Source organism: Dendrobates tinctorius, unplaced genomic scaffold (genome assembly GCF_039654945.1).
Source record: "Dendrobates tinctorius isolate UK_male_01 unplaced genomic scaffold, ASM3965494v1 ptg000254l, whole genome shotgun sequence".
Taxonomy (NCBI): Eukaryota; Metazoa; Chordata; class Amphibia; order Anura; family Dendrobatidae; genus Dendrobates; species Dendrobates tinctorius.
In genome coordinates this window covers 5,462,947-5,479,016 of record NW_027361921.1, presented here as the reverse complement: position 1 = coordinate 5,479,016, position 16,070 = coordinate 5,462,947, and the positions used below count along the sequence as shown (strand labels likewise).

General features: G+C 48.4%; 1 protein-coding gene across 1 annotated transcript in view; it reads left to right on the top strand.

The window, feature by feature from the left end:
* ANKAR (ankyrin and armadillo repeat containing) overlaps window positions 1–16,070 on the top strand; it is a 623,401-nt gene that overhangs the window by 311,045 nt on the left and 296,286 nt on the right. The gene's annotated exons all lie outside the window — the stretch shown is intronic.

Sequence of the window (16,070 nt, the reverse complement as noted above, 5' to 3'; positions counted from 1 at the left end):
ATGAGCTGTGATTGGTTGCTATCAGCAACAGTTTTCTTTGTAGACAGTTGTGGTAACTGAGGCCTATTATTCTTATCATTTCTATGGTGTTATCGTCCTTCTGTAAAGCTGGAAATAACACAGTTTATTACTGTCACGTCGCCGTCAGACTCAGAGCCTGCTGTCCCGGCCTCGGCCACTAGGAGGCGCCGGACTGTCACATCATCGTCTGATTCGGGGCCTGCTGTCCCGGCCTCGGCCACTAGGAGGCGCCGGACTGTCACATCACCGTCTGACTCGGGGCCTGCTGTTCCTGCCTAGGCCACTGGGAGGCGCCGTGGATCGCCCCCGAGTGATGGTGGCAACAGAGATGGGGCTCCTGCGCAGGCATTTGGTGGATGCAGGCTCCGCTCCCCTATCAGTCATGAAGGGGTTGGTCCATCACCATCCGGCCTGGTCCTGGGGGCGGTCCTGATGACATCATCAGTCCGGGAACTTGTGAGGGATGACCTGATCCCTCAAATACCTTGGGACTGGTCTTGCAAGCCGCTGGATATATTCTTGGTTCCCCTGCGTGCTACTCTGTGAATTGCTAAAAGTTAACTGACCTCAGCCTGGATTTCTGACTACTCTATTGCCTGCCATTTTTGTACCTTTGCCTTTCTTCCGATTTTTGACGCTGACCTTGGCTTGGATTCCTGACCATTCTATTACCTGCCGTTTTTGTACCTTTGCCTTTCTTCCGATTTTTGATGCTGACCTTGGCTTGGATTCCTGACCTCTGCCTGCTGTTTTTGTACTTCTGCTTTCCCCGACCTCCGACTGCTGTCTCCGGACCACTATTACAGGTTTTAGTTTTTACCCCTTGATGACCGTTCTGCTCTGTTCCACTGTGCCCCTAGACAGCTACCCCTGGGCCTTGCTATAATTCCAGATCCCTGTATAGGGGTTAAGGGTCTCGGGGTCACTCGGGGCGCTGTCCTACTGCAGCCCAGATTCTCAGACGGTCGTCACATTATATCCGGCCATCTAGTAGAGACAAAAAAAACTGTTCCTTGTGTATCTATCCAACATATACAAAAGCAGTCTCCCTGAACTTTTTTTTTTTCCTTCCCTTTCTTCTCCTACCTGAGCTGATTTTTTTGGGCCTAAACACCTGTACTTGCTTCAGTGCACAGCCTGGAGGATCACTCCCATCATCCAGCACAAGCATGCTGCCGTCTGGAGACTTCAGGAAGAAAGCTGAACGCCAGAGATCCACACTCCTGGGCAGCTCTGGCCAGGGTTGCCCAGGGGCTCAGGTACTGCCCGCAGATGCAGCTAAAGTTTTATTACCTATCTCTCTTTCATTTGGTCAGAAATCTCTGTGTTTAAAAGCTTATGTAGATTGTGGATCTGAAGGCAATTTTATGGATTCTTTGGCTGCAAGGAATCTTGGTGTACCATTGCTAAGGCTTAATGCCCCTATTAAAACCACGGCTATCAATGGCACATCTCTCATTCAGGAGTGGGTTAAATTTGTTACAGCCAAAATTGCTATGTCTGTGGGAACATTGAACATTGCATACCGAAATTATGTCATTTTTTGTGATGGATAATTTATCTGCTGCAGTTATTTTGGGGATGCCATGGTTACGCCAGCACAATCCTGTTATCGACTGGCATCTCGGTGATGTTGTGCGCTGGAGTGTCAGGATAACTGCATATCTTTAGCAGTAAACCAAGTTAAGGTTAAAACCCCCCCTCATACCGTTTGCTTTCAGGGACTATGAGGATGTTTTTTCTGTTGTAGAATCTGAGAAGTTACCCCCACGTAGAAAGTATGATTGCCCTATAGACCTGATTCCGGATGCCCGCCTCCCAAAAAGGAGAATATTTAATCTCTCTGGCCCAGAGTGTCAGGCCATGAATAACTATATAGCGGACAGTTTAAAAAAAGGGTTTATTAGACCATCCATTTCACCAGTTGGGGCCAGGTTCTTCTTTGTGGAGAAGAAAGATGGGGGCCTCAGACCTTGCATTGATTACCGGGAATTAAACGCAATCACTGTAAAGAACCAGTATCCGCTTCCACTCATCCCTGATCTTTTTAATCAGCTATTGGGGGCCCGTTGGTTTACTAAACTTGACCTCCGGGGGGCATATAATCTGGTCCGCATAAGAGACGGGGATGAGTGGAAAACCGCCTTTAATACACCCCTTGGCCACTTTGAGTACCTTGTAATGCCATTCGCACTCAGTAACGCACCTGCCGTGTTTCAGAACTTCGTTAATGATATTTTCAGAGACATTTGTGGGGGGTATGTCGTAGTGTATTTGGATGACATTTTGATTTACTCTGCTGACCCTGTGACACATGCTCAACACGTCCGTTCTGTGCTGCAGAGACTGCGTGAACACTCCTTGTTTGTTAAACTGGAGAAATGTGTTTTGTTTTTTTTTGCTGAGGAGGTACAGTTTTTAGGATACATGGTCTCAGGCAAAGGGTTCCGCATGGATCCTGCCAAGATCCAACCTATTAAAGCCTGGGTACAACCCAAATCGCTAAAAGCACTACAGCGATTTTTAGGGTTTGCTAATTACTACCGCAAGTTCATCAGGGGTTTCTCAGAAATTGCCAAACCGCTCACGGATTTGACCTGGAAAGGGGCAGACGTGGCCAATTGGAACCCTGAGGCAATTCAGGCATTTTCTACGCTAAAGGAATGCTTCATGGCCAACCCGGTTTTGGTTCAGCCGGACTGGACCGCCCATTTATTGTAGAAGTGGATGACTCTGAGGTCGGAGTGGGAGCAGTGCTATCGCAAGGCACTGCATCCCTCACTCAGCTCCGTCCATGTGCTTTTTTTTACCGCAAATTCTCTCCCACTGAGAAAAACTATGATATAGGTAATCGGGAACTATTGGCAATTAAATGGGCCTTCGAGGAATGGCGCCACTTCCTCGAGGGCGCCAAACATAAGATCACGGTAATTACTGATCACAAGAACCCGACTTACCTGGAGTCAGCTAAGAGACTAAATCCTAGACAAGCAAGGTGGGCCTTGTTCTTCTCTAGGTTTGATTCTATAATCACCTTCCGCCCTGGTACTAAAAATGTAAGGGCCGATGCCCTCTCTCGCAGTTTTTGCCCCTCACAAGCCGAGGACTGTGAACCAGTTCTGATATTGGCCAATGGGATCGGTTGTGTCCGCAGTGTCTTTGGACCTTCTGGAGGAGATCCGTAGGTCCCCAGAACTAGCTCCGGACACTACGCCCCCCAAAAATTGTTCGTTCCGGCTACATTTCGCCTACAAATTCTTAAAGAATCGCATGACTCTGTTCTAGCAGGCCACCCTGGTCTCAATAATACCACTAGACTGGTAACTAGGAATTTTTGGTGGCCGACGGTGGTTAAGGACTGTAAAGACTATGTTTTAGTGTGTGAAGTCTGTGCCCGCGACAAGTCCCCCCCATAATCGCCCTGCCGGCTGGCTCCAGTCCTTGCCCACACCTGAGAGTCCATGGACTCACATCTCCATGGACTTCATTACGGACCTGCTGTCCTCAGATGGGAAAACGTGTATCTGGGTGGTGGTAGACAGGTTCAGCAAACAGTGTCTTTTTGTCCCCCTGTCGAGGTTACCTAACTCCGAAACTTTGAGTAAACTGTTCATTGCGCATGTTGTACGTCTGCACGGTGCTCCGGTCAATATTGTGTCCGACAGGGGTACCCAGTTCGTTTCAAAGTTCTGGAGGACGTTCTGCAAACGCTTTGGTGTTGAGTTGTCCTTCTTCTCGGCCTACCACCCTGAAACCAGTGGTCAAACCGAGTGTATCAACCAGGCTCTGGAGCAATACCTTCGCTGTTATGTGTCAGAACATCAGTCCGATTGGGTGGAACATCTGCCATTAGCTGAGTTTGCCCTAAACAATCGGTATCAGGACTCCATTAGACTACCCCCTTTTTCTGCAACCATGGACTGCATCCGCGCTTTGGTTCATTTTCGGCCAGGATGTCGGAGCTCCCTGGGGTAGAGAAAAATATACATCGCTTAAAAACGATTTGGTCTGAGGTAAACTCGAACTTGAAAGGGGCCCAAGTTAGACAGGCTTCGGCTGCGAACAGACGGCGATCTAAGGGGCCGGACCTGGGAGTTGGAGACAAGGTCTGGCTCTCCACCAAAAACATCAAGCTTAAAGTGCCGTCTGCCAAACCGGGTCTCAGATTTATTGGTCCATACGAAATTATAGAGGTGATTAACCCTGTGGCCTTCCGTTTAAAACTCCCTCAGTCATTCAAATTGCCCAACGTCTTCCATAAAGCTCTCCTCAAGCTGCATCGCTCTCCAATTCATCCAGTCCAGTCCCCTCCTCCTCCTGTTTCTGTCAGGGGTACCTTGGAGTATGATGTCCAGGGGGTCCTTGACTCCCGCCATGTAAGATGGTCCGTACAGTATCTTGTACACTGGAAGGGCTACGGCCCGGAGGAGAGGTCCTGGGTCCCCGCGGGGGACATCTATGCCAAAGCATTAATTCGGAGATTTCATCTCCTTCACCCTGGCAAACCGGGTTTTGAGGGTCCGGAGACCCCTCTTAGAGGGGGGGTACTGTCACGTCGCCGTCAGACTCAGGGCCTGCTGTCCCGGCCTCGGCCACTAGTAGGCGCCAGACTGTCACATCATCGTCTGATTCGGGGCCTGCTGCCTCGGCCACTAGGAGGCGCCGGACTGTCACATCACCGTCTGACTCGGGGCCTGCTGTTCCTGCCTCGGCCACTGGAAGGCGCCGTGGATCGCCTCCGAGTGATGGCGGCAACAGAGATGGGGCTCCTGCGTAGGCATTTGGTGGACACAGGCTCCGCTCCTCTATCAGTCATGAAGGGGTTGGTGCATCACCATCCGGCCTGGTCCTGGGGGCGGTCCTGATGACATCATCAGTCCGGGAACCTGTGAGGGATGACCTGATCATTCAAATACCTTGGGACTGGTCTTGCAAGCCGCCGGATATATTCTTGGTTCGTGCTACTCTGTGAATTGCTAAAAGTTAACTCTGACCTCAGCCTGGATTTCTGACTACTCTATTGCCTGCCGTTTTTGTACCTTTCCCTTTCTTCCGATTTTTGACGCTGACCTTGGCTTGGATTCCTGACCATTCTATTACCTGCCGTTTTTGTACCTTTGCCTTTCTTCCGATTTTTGACGCTGACCTTGGCTTGGATTCCTGACCCTTCCTCTGCCTGCTGTTTTTGTACTTCTGCTTTCCCCAACCTCCGACTGCTGTCTCCGGACCACTATTACGGGTTTTAGTTTTCACCCCTTGACGACCGTTCTGCTCTGGTCCACTGCGCCCCTAGACAGCTACCCCTGGGCCTTGCTATAATTCCAGATCCCTGTATAGGGGTTAAGGGTCTCGGGGTCACTCGGGGCGCTGTCCTACTGCAGCCCAGATTCGCAGATGGTCGTCACAATTACCGTGCCAACACAGACCACCCTCTGACACAGACTGCAGGGGGAGCCCAGTATCACACAGGATAGGATTAGATACACAGCTCAGCAGTCAGTATCACACAGGATAGGATTAGATACACAGCTCAGCAGACAGTATCACACACGATAGGAGTAGATACACAGCTCAGCAGTCATTATCACACAGGATAGGAATAGATACACGGCTCAGCAGACAGTATCACACAGGATAGGATTAGATACACAGCTCAGCAGTCAGTATCACACAGGATAGGATTAGATACACAGCTCAGCAGACAGTATCACACACGATAGGAGTAGATACACAGCTCAGCAGTCATTATCACATAGGATAGGAATAGATACACGGCTCAGCAGACAGTATCACACAGGATAGGATTAGATACACAGCTCAGCAGTCAGTATCACACAGGATAGGATTAGATACACAGCTCAGCACACAGTAGCACACAGAATAGTATTAGACACACGGCTCAGCAGACAGTATCACACAGGATAGGATTAGATACACAGCTCAGCACACAGTATCACACAGAATAGTATTAGACACACGGCTCAGCAGACAGTATCACACAGGATTAGATACACGGCTCAGCAGTCAGTATCACACAGGATAGGATTAGATATACGGCTCAGCAGTCAGTATCACACAGGATAGGATTAGATATACGGCTCAGCAGTCAGTATCACACAGGATAGGATTATATAGTTAAATGGAGCTTTTTTATGGATTCAGTGCGCTGCTGAACATAACACACAATTACTCGTGCATTAGAAGATCGATGCTTTATTCATTTCTTTTTCCCAACGCGTTTCGAAGTGCAAAGCACTTCTTCCTCAGGTATATTATCCCTGTAGTGTTGAATATATGATGTGAAATGTTTTTATGTGCAATATAATCATTATAATTTGTTATAACTAACCACAGTTGGTTACTATGCCCAGGCAACGCCGGGCTCTTCAGCTAGTAAGATAATAAAAATCGTTTCAGACCTTTTTCCACCTTTATTAACATCCATAATCTGTACAATTGAATTGAAAAATAAACTGAAATCTTTTTGGATGGAAAAGAAAATAAAGAACTAACATAATCACCATTAGGCCGGTGTCACACTTGCAACTGCAATGCGAGAAACTCGCACGAGTCTTTCTCCTGAATACCCAGCACTACCACCCGCACTCGGGACCAGAGCATTCAGCTGCATAGAAATACATGCAGCCGCACACTCAGCTCCCGAGTGCTGGCGGCAGTGCCGGGTATTGAGGTGAGAGACTCGTGCGAGTTTTTCGCATTGCAGTTGCAAATGTGACACCGGCCTTATACTAATACTTTGTTGAAACACCTTTTAAATTTATGACCGCATTCATTTTTTTCAGGTAGGAATCTATTAGCAAGGCAAATCTAGAATTTGCAATCTTTGCCTACTCTTCCTTGCAGTAGTGCTCCAAATTTGTCAGGTTGCAAGTGTATCTCCTGTGTACTGCCCTATTCAGGTCACCCACAGATTTCAAATTGGATTCAAGGCTGGGTTCTGGCTAGGCAATCCAAAAAATTCCTCTTCTGGCAAAGCCATTATTTTGTTGATTTGGAGGTCCAGTTGCTTGCAAATGTATTCACCCCCTTGGCATTTTTATATTTTGCTAACTCACAACCTGGAACTTCACTTTTTTTTTTTTTTACTGTTTGCATCAGTTCATGTAAAGAACATGCCTATAACTGTGATAATTGAATTTCTTTTTATTGTGAAGCACACAACAAATAGGGCAAAATAAGTGAAAACTTCAGTGTGCATAACTATTCGTCCACCATCAGTACTTTGTAGAGCCTCCTTTTGCAGTAATTACAGCTGCAAATCGCTTCGGATAAATTTGTATCAGCTTTCCACATCTTGCAACTGGGATTTTTCCCATTGCTCAAGGCAAACATGTTCCAGCTTCTTCAAGTTAGATTCTCAATTATATTAAGATCTGGGCTTCGTTGAGGCCATACCTAAACATTTACTCTTTTTCCCTTAAACCACTCAAGTCTTGCTTAAGCAGCATGCCTTGGGTCATTGTTTTGTTGGAAGGTGAACCTCCGTTCCAGTCTCAATTCACTGACAGACTGAAACAGATTTTGCTCAAGAATTTCCCTCTATTTCGTACCATCCATCTTCCCCTCAGACCATTTTCTCTGTCCCTACTGCCAAAAAACTTTTCCAACAGCATGAGGGTATGGTGTTCTTGGGCTGATGAGCTCTGTTGGTTTGGCATCAGACAGTGTTTACCTTAGTGGCCAAAATGTTCACTTTTTGTCTCATCTGACCACAGTACCTTCCTCCATACATTTGTGGAGTCTCCCACATGTCTTTTGGCAAACTCAAAATGAGCCTTACAATTTTTGTGTGTAAGTAAAGTCTTTTTTTGTGCCCACTCTTCCATAAAAGCCATGGAGTACATGGCTTATTGTGGTCATATGGACATATACTCCAGTCTCTGTTTGGGAACTCTGCAGCTCCTACAGGGTTACATTTTGGTCTCTGTGCTGCCTCTCTGATTAATGCCCTACTTGCCTTACCTGAAAATTTAGGTGGGTGTCCCTCTTGGCAGGTTTGTTGTGGTATCATGTTCTTTACATTTGATGAAAATGGATTTAATGGTGCTCCGTGGGATCATCAGAGATGGGGATATTTTTTATAACCCAACCTTGACTTTTACTTCAACAACTTTTTCCTTGACTTGTTTGGAGAGCTCCTTAAGGGGGTTTTACACATAGCTATATCGCTAGCAATATCGCTAAAGCATCACTGATTTTGTGATTTTGTGTGATACTTACCTCCGACCGGCTCCCCCGCTTTCTGTCACTGATAGCGCAGCTCCATTTGTCGTTGGGCGCTTCCTGCTGGGCTTCCTGCTGAGGGCCCCATCGTTTGCTCAGCCTATCTTTCTATCTGTGTTTGTGTTTTCATCTTTTTTTCACCGACAATACATGTTGGGGGCTGTCTATTGCTTTGGGGTCTGCTCTGGGGCAGTTTAGATTTTCCCTTTCTTTCTTTAGGCTTATTTAGTTCTCCGGCCGTGACGAGGCGTCTAGGACCACCGTAGGCGCGCTCCACGGCTACTGCTAGTTGTGTGTATAAGATCAGGGGTCTGCAATCCGCTAGTTACCAACCTCTCCGGTTTTCTGGGCTTAGCTTTCTTTTTGTTTTTTCCTCCTCGGTGACTCATTCATAACAGGGGACAGTGTTCTTTTGGTGATATGCAGTTTTGGCTGTGCTCAAAACATACTTTTTGAATTATGGAAAAAAAGTTAAATCTTGGTCTCATCAGACCTTAACATGTTTTACCACTTTCTTTTTGGCAGAGTTGATGTAGATTTTGGCTAAACATAGCTGGGATTTGATGTTTTTCTTTGTAAGAAAAAGCTTCTATCTTGCCACCGTGCTCCACAAGCCAGACATATAGAAAATATGGGAGATTGTTGTCATAGGCAATACACAATAATTACTTGCCAGAAATTCCTGCAATTCATTTAATGTTTCTGTTGGCCTTTTGGCAGCCTCATGGACCATTTTTCTTCTTCTCTTTTCATTAAGTTTTAATGATATCCAGATCTAGGTAATATTATTGTTGTACCAAATTCTTGATGAATGTCTTCACAGTGTTCCATGGTATATCTAATGTTTTGGAAGTTTTTTTGTATTATTTTCCTGACTTATAACTTTCAACCATGAGATTGCTTTGCTGTGTTGTAAGCTATTTATGGACCATGACTTTTGCTGTAAAATGCAACTAAGAAAATATCAGGGAAATCCTACTAGAACAGCTAATATTTATATGGGGTTAATCAGAATCATTGTAAATGATGGCAATTGTGTACTGACAAATAAATGTGACTGATTCTGAACAGTCAGACCACAAATTATAAGAGGGAGGGTGTTCACACTTACACAACCATATTATTTTAATTTTGTCATTTTTCCCCTCATGCAAGGAGTTTCTGTGTTCTCCTAGTGTTTGCGTGGACTTTCTCACCCAAAGAGGACAAAGACATACTGATGGGAAATTTAGATTGTGACCCCAATGGAACAGCAATACTGATGTCTGTAGATAGCTGTGGCATTTATGCGTACAAATAAATACAATTATTTCACTTTATTTCTCAATTGAATTGTACAGATTTTTTGTTACCGTACATTAATGGCGGTAAAACTTCTGAAATTATTCTTCTTGGTATGATTCTTGACATGACAAAAATCTAACATTTTAATATGGTCGTGTAGACTTTTTATGTCCACTGTTATATGTATAGTACTGTGTAAAATGTAAGGTAGGGGTGTAAAGAATGCTGCAAGCAATAAGTTCTGTAAAAAATAAAAGTTTTCAGAGGGGTTGCCAGCTGCAGAAGAATTGGGACGGATATTTGAAAGCTTCTCTGCCTCAGCACTTATTTATTTGGCCAAATAAGCATAAAAAGCCATGGTATGAGCCAAAATGTGCAAACTCCAATCCCAAGCGTATATGTCTGAATGGCTACAGATTAGAGTGTGCACTGTACTTGTTAGAATCTGTTCAGTTTGTGACTATCCGCCATTTTCTTGTAGTGTTCTGGCTGCTGGTCTTTTTCCCCTGGTGCTGGGTTTGTCTTGGGTCAGGTGATGGTATCACCCATTATTAACCTGCACCTGTCTCCCATTCCTTGCTGGACAACAGTGTTAATCCACTTGAAGTCTGGCTTGGAGCCTTGTTTTGCCTTCTGTGTGTTTAATTAGTGCAGTTCTGGGACATCTGGTCCTCCTAGTCTTAGTTTCTGTTTTCAGTTTGTTTCTGCAGTTTTCTCTTTCTTTTCCAGGACGTCCCCCTGACAGCACCATGGAGGACGTCCTCCTCCTCCTTACAGGGACAGGAAAGCACACGAGAGGTTAAAAGGCCCCGTCTCACCCCTTTCCCTCAGTGTCTTTCCTGTCCCTGCATGGAGGGACATACGAGAGGAGCAGGAAGATTACCTGAGGGCGCAGGGGGATCGGGCGGCCGGTCCAATCCTTCCCCCTGTCAGGATGCCCAGGGCCGACACTTCCCGGTGGGGAGTCCCTCTGCCCCAAAGCCAGGAGTAGGACGTCGCTCCTGGAGGAAGCCGCTCCTCCCGGTGGGAGGCTCTTGGCTCCAGGCTGCGCGGCAGTCGCCCGGGTCCCCGCAGGCAGCGAGCGATGCGGGCGCCGGCGCGACATACAGACCGCGCGGCGGTTGCGGCTGGAAGCGCTTGCCCCGCACGCAGCCGGCGGTGTGGGCGCCGGCGAGAGAGAACCTGGGGCAGCTGGAGCCGGGTCCCCGCAATGGGCGCCGCCATTGCAAGACGCTCGGTGGACGGGGCTTCAGAACAGGAAGCGGAAGGGGCCGGCGCGCGGCAATGACGTCACGCGCCGATTTGAAAACAGAGCGCCAGCAGCCTGGGCACGCCAGCAGCTCGCCGCACCAGCAGCTCTCACCGCACGCCAGCAGCTCACCACAGACCAGGAGTTCACCGCACGCTAGCAGCTCACCGCAGGCAACAGCTGCTTCAGTGGTATGGACCCAGAGGCGCCAGCCGACAGAGGGGTAAGTGCGCCTGGCGCAATCCAACCCCCACATGGCCTTCCCCGCAGCCCAGGACAACTGACCCGACTATCCTTGTTCTGTATCGTACAGGAGAAGGGTACCCCAGCCCCCCCGACAGAGGTTAAGGACTCGGTAAAGGCCACATCTAAGTCTGTCAGATGCCCGGTTTGCAGGGTAAAGCTGCCAGACAACTATACCAAGACTCTCTGCAGACCCTGCACTTCAAGGGTCGTAAGAGACGAGCAGCCGTCCCTCCTGGCCGAGATGCGATCCTTGATTCGGGAGGAAGTACAGGCCTCCAGATCCAGTCTCTCACGGCAGCAGTCCCCTAGTCCGGGGGCACGCACCTTGAGACGTCGTATTTCCGAGCACGTTTATGACGTAGGTCACACTACCACACGCAGTTTGTCTGCTGCTTCTCGACATTTTTTGCATATACATAAAGGAGATCTCAGCAACTTTAGGGTTAATGCCATAGAGAAGGTGCAGACAAAAAGGGTAGGTGGAAATTTAAATGATTTATTATTACGCCGAGAGGCAAAATGGATGTTATTGTTACAAAGCAGAGTTCCAACGGGTATGAATATTAGGAGTGAGATTTTGAGTGTTTTGTAAGTGTGATTTTGACTTACTACCTCCTATTAATCAGCTGGCTATGTTTAGTCTTGATTGTTCCTTGACTTCCTTTGTTTCCCTTTATAAGCATGTGTTCAGATGTATTATGTGTTGTCTTAGAATAAGGACTGTTTTTTTGTCCGAAACGCGTCCAACTACACGTCCTGATGCGTCTCTTATCATGATGGAGAATCTTATGATTTTTTTAAATTTTGGAATAAAGGAATAAAAAATTTTTTAATCTAATTACTGATCTGGATGCTGGAATTTTTTTCCATATTACGCAGGCCTCCAGATCCAGTCTCTCACGGCAGCAGTCCCCTAGTCCGGGGCCAAGCCGGAAGCTGCCGAGGTGGGAGATGGAGCTAGCCTCGGAGACAAGTTCGCCTGAAGGGTCAGACCCCCGGGACTCGGATCCCGAGGAGGGGGAGATCCCGACTGACAGGAGGGACCAAGGCAGGAAATACCTGTTTAAGTTAGAGGACACCGAGGACTTGGTGCAGGCGGTAAGGAACACCATGCAGATAGAGGATGTTCCAAAACCGCAGTCCCGACAGGACCTGATGTTTGGGGGACTGGTCGCTCGGAAACAAACTGTGTTCCCCGTAAGCAAACACATTAAGACAATGGTCCTAGAAGAATGGAAAGAGGCAGAACGGTGACTTGTACTGTCTCGAGACTTTAAGAGCCGACTGCCCTTTGACCCAGAGGAAACACGATTGTGGGAGGAAATTCCTAAAATCGATGTTCCTGTAGCTAGGGTGACCAAAAAGACCGCCATCCCCTTCGAGGACTCATCAAGTCTCAGAGACCCGATGGACCGGAAGGCGGATATTCTGTTAAAGAGAACATGGGAATCGGCAGCTGCCCTTACTAAGGTTAACATAGCAGCCACCTCAGTGGCCAGGTCCATGTTCCTATGGGTGGGGCAGTTGGAAGAGCATTTATCCAACAAGACCCCTAGATCCGAGATCCTAGCTTCCCTCCCTCTGATGAAATCAGCCACTGTGTTCCGTTCAGATACATCGGCCGAATCAGTAAGATTCGCAGTCAGAAACAGCTCCCTTTCCAACGCAGCTAGGCGAGCGGTTTGGCTGAAGTCTTGGTCTGGGGATAATGCTTCAAAGGCAAAGCTTTGCTCCATCCCCTTTTCAGGCTCAAGGGTGTTCGGGCCAGCTCTAGATAGCATCCTAGAGCAGGTGTCTGACAAAAACAAGGGGTTTCCAAAAGAAAAACCCAAGCGTCCCCAGTCCTTTCGTAGAGGGTCCTTTTTCAGGAGACAGACCGATTTTAGGAGCCAGGGTAGATCCAACAGGGGCTCCTTTAGAAACACTCAGAGCCAAGGGGGGAGAAGCAAGGCCCCTCTTTTCGCGTCATCCTCCAGGTCTAGAAGGCAATGACGCCATAGGTGTCGGGGGAAGACTGCGACGATTCGCAGCAAGGTGGCGCCAGGTAACCCAGAACCGGTGGGTCCTCAGAACCATCACAGAAGGGTACAGCATAGAATGTTATTCACCTCCCCCCGACAGATACATCGCCCCCACCGTAATCCCGGAAGACTCTACCATGTGGGCAGACCTACAGGACCTGCTCCGGTCAGAGGTCATAGTTCCAGTTCCGCAGCAGGAGAGGGGAAAAGGTCATTACTCTTCCCTATTCTCCATTACAAAACCATCTGACGAGGCCAGAACAATTATAAACTTAAAACCCCTAAATGCCTGGGTGGTATACAAAAGGTTTCGAATGGAATCAATACGCTCAGCGATTCAACTTATAGACAGGGATGCTGTCATGTGTACTCTGGACCTGAAGAGTGCATACTATCAGGTCCCCATCCATCCCGCATCTCAAAGCCTATTAAGATTCGCAATCAGTCTACCATCCCGGACCTGCCACTTCCAGTTCCAGTGCCTTCCATTCGGGCTGGCTTCGGCCCCTCGAATATTTACAAAGCTGGTAGCGGAGGTGGTAGCCTACCTGAGAAAGCAGGGAGTCATTATAATACCGTATCTAGACGACTTTCTCCTAGTCGCAGGATCAGAAGAAAGGCTCATCCAGGACAGAAGCCGAACGATCAGAACACTGGAGTATCTCGGCTGGCTGATCAACGACCAGAAGTCAGACCTAAAACTAGAAAGCAGGAAGATCTTCCTGGGAGTCCTTCTGGATTCAAGAGACAGAATATCCCGGCTTCCGAGAAAAAAGCAGCATACAATTCAAGACAGAGTCAAGGGACTACTGAGACACCGCTCCTCCATAAGAGGTGCAATGGAAGTTCTGGGTCTGATGACGGCTTGCATTCCATGCGTCAGATGGGCCCAGTCCCATTCGAGGCCCCTGCAAAAGGAAATCCTCGCAGGATGGAACAGGCGTCAGGATTCTCTCGACGGGCCCATATCCTTACCAGACACGGTAAGAAGATCCCTGCGGTGGTGGATACAGCCCCAGAACTTACAGGTGGGCGTGCTATGGACAACCTCGCCGTACGTGGTAATCACCACAGACGCCAGTACGTGGGGATGGGGAGCCCATGTAGAAGGGAGAATTTTTCAAGGAAGATGGCCGGCCAGCATCAGAAGCAGATCCTCCAACTTCAGGGAGCTCTATGCGGTCTGGGAAGCCCTGAGTCAGAACCGGTCGGTAGTGAGAAATCGACATGTCCGGATATTGTCCGACAACACAACGGCAGTTTCATTCCTGAAGCACCAGGGAGGTCCGAGACATCGACCACTCCAGGCACTCGCAGGTCGAATATTCGCCTGGGCAGAAGAGGTGGTCCTCTCCATAACGGCAATCCACCTAGAGGGTTCTCAGAATGTAGTAGCAGACTATCTAAGCAGACAGCGGGTCAGCCCGACAGAGTGGGAACTAAATGAAGAAATCTTCCATCAGCTTTGTCAGCGTTGGGGGACCCCCAGTATAGACCTGTTTGCAAACCGGAAGAACTCAAAGGTCGCCAGATTCTACTCCTTGAACCCAGCAGATCACCCGGACGGAGTAAATGCCCTGAGCCAGGCCTGGACGGAACCCCTCTTGTATGCATTCCCGCCACTGGCGCTGATACCGGCGGTACTCAGGAAGATCTGCGAGGACCTCGCGTCGGTGATATTAATAGTGCCATACTGGCCAAAGAGAAGCTGGTTTCCGCTGCTAGGAGCCATGGCAGTAGGAAACCCAGTTGAGCTACCCCTGAAGGGAGATGTTATCCACCAGGGGCCGATTCGCCATCCAGACCCAGCAAGGCTACGCCTCTCGGCATGGATCCTGAAAGGGACATCCTGAGAGCAAAGGGCTTATCTGAGCAGGTCATATCCACTCTACTGGCCAGCAGGAAACTGGTAACATCCGCAATCTACAGAAAAATATGGAAGAGATTCTGCCTGGAAGGTGGCAGGTCCGACCTCTCGGCAGGTACCCCTGACCTCCCTAGTGTCCTAGACTTTCTGCAGTCGGGATATAATAAGGGGCTTAAACCCAGCACGTTAAAGGTCCAGATCTCGGCTTTGAGCGCCTTCTTCGACTACCCTTTAGCCTCCCATCCTTGGGTGGTAAGATTCATAAAGGCCACGCAGCGTCTTCGCCCCACAATTAGGCAGCTCACCCCGCCCTGGGACCTCGGCCTGGTACTCAGATCTTTATGTAGGGACCCCTACATGCCTAGTGATAGAATGTCCATTTCGACTCTCTCTAGAAAGACGGCTTTCCTCGTAGCCATCACCACGGCCAAAAGAATAGGGGAGATCCAGGCCCTCTCCATCAAGGATCCATATCTCCAGATCAGAGACGATCATATAACCTTAAGATTAGATCCGGCTTTTATCCCCAAGGTAGCCTCTTACCAGAATATAAATCAGGAGATAGTGCTACCATCCTTCTGCAGCAATCCCCGCAATGAGAAAGAACAGCGTCTCCACTCCCTAGACATAAAATGGGCAGTTATAAGCTATCTAGAGGCCACCAATGGCTGGCGTATTGACTCAAACCTGTTCATCCTCTTCGGGGGTAAAAATAGGGGGAGAAAAGCCTCTAAGGCGTCCATCGCAAGATGGATCACATCAGTAATTTCAGACGCCTACCAGTCGGAAGGTTCCAGCCCACCAGATACCTTAAGGGCCCACTCTACTAGGGCAGTTTCAGCCTCCTGGGCCAAGCGCGCAGGCGCCTCAGTCATGCAGATTTGTAGAGCGGCAACCTGGGCCAGCCTGAATACATTTTGCAAGCACTACAAACTTGACGTGCTATCAGGCCAACATACCGCATTTGGGAGAAAAGTTCTCCAGGCGGTGATCCCACCCTGAGGAGGTGCTTTGGTACTCTCCATGGTGCTGTCAGGGGGACGTCCTGGAAAATAGGTATTAGACCTACCGGTAATGATGTTTCCAGGAGTCCATCCTGACAACACGGGTAGTTCCCTCCCTGTTATGTTATGTTTGT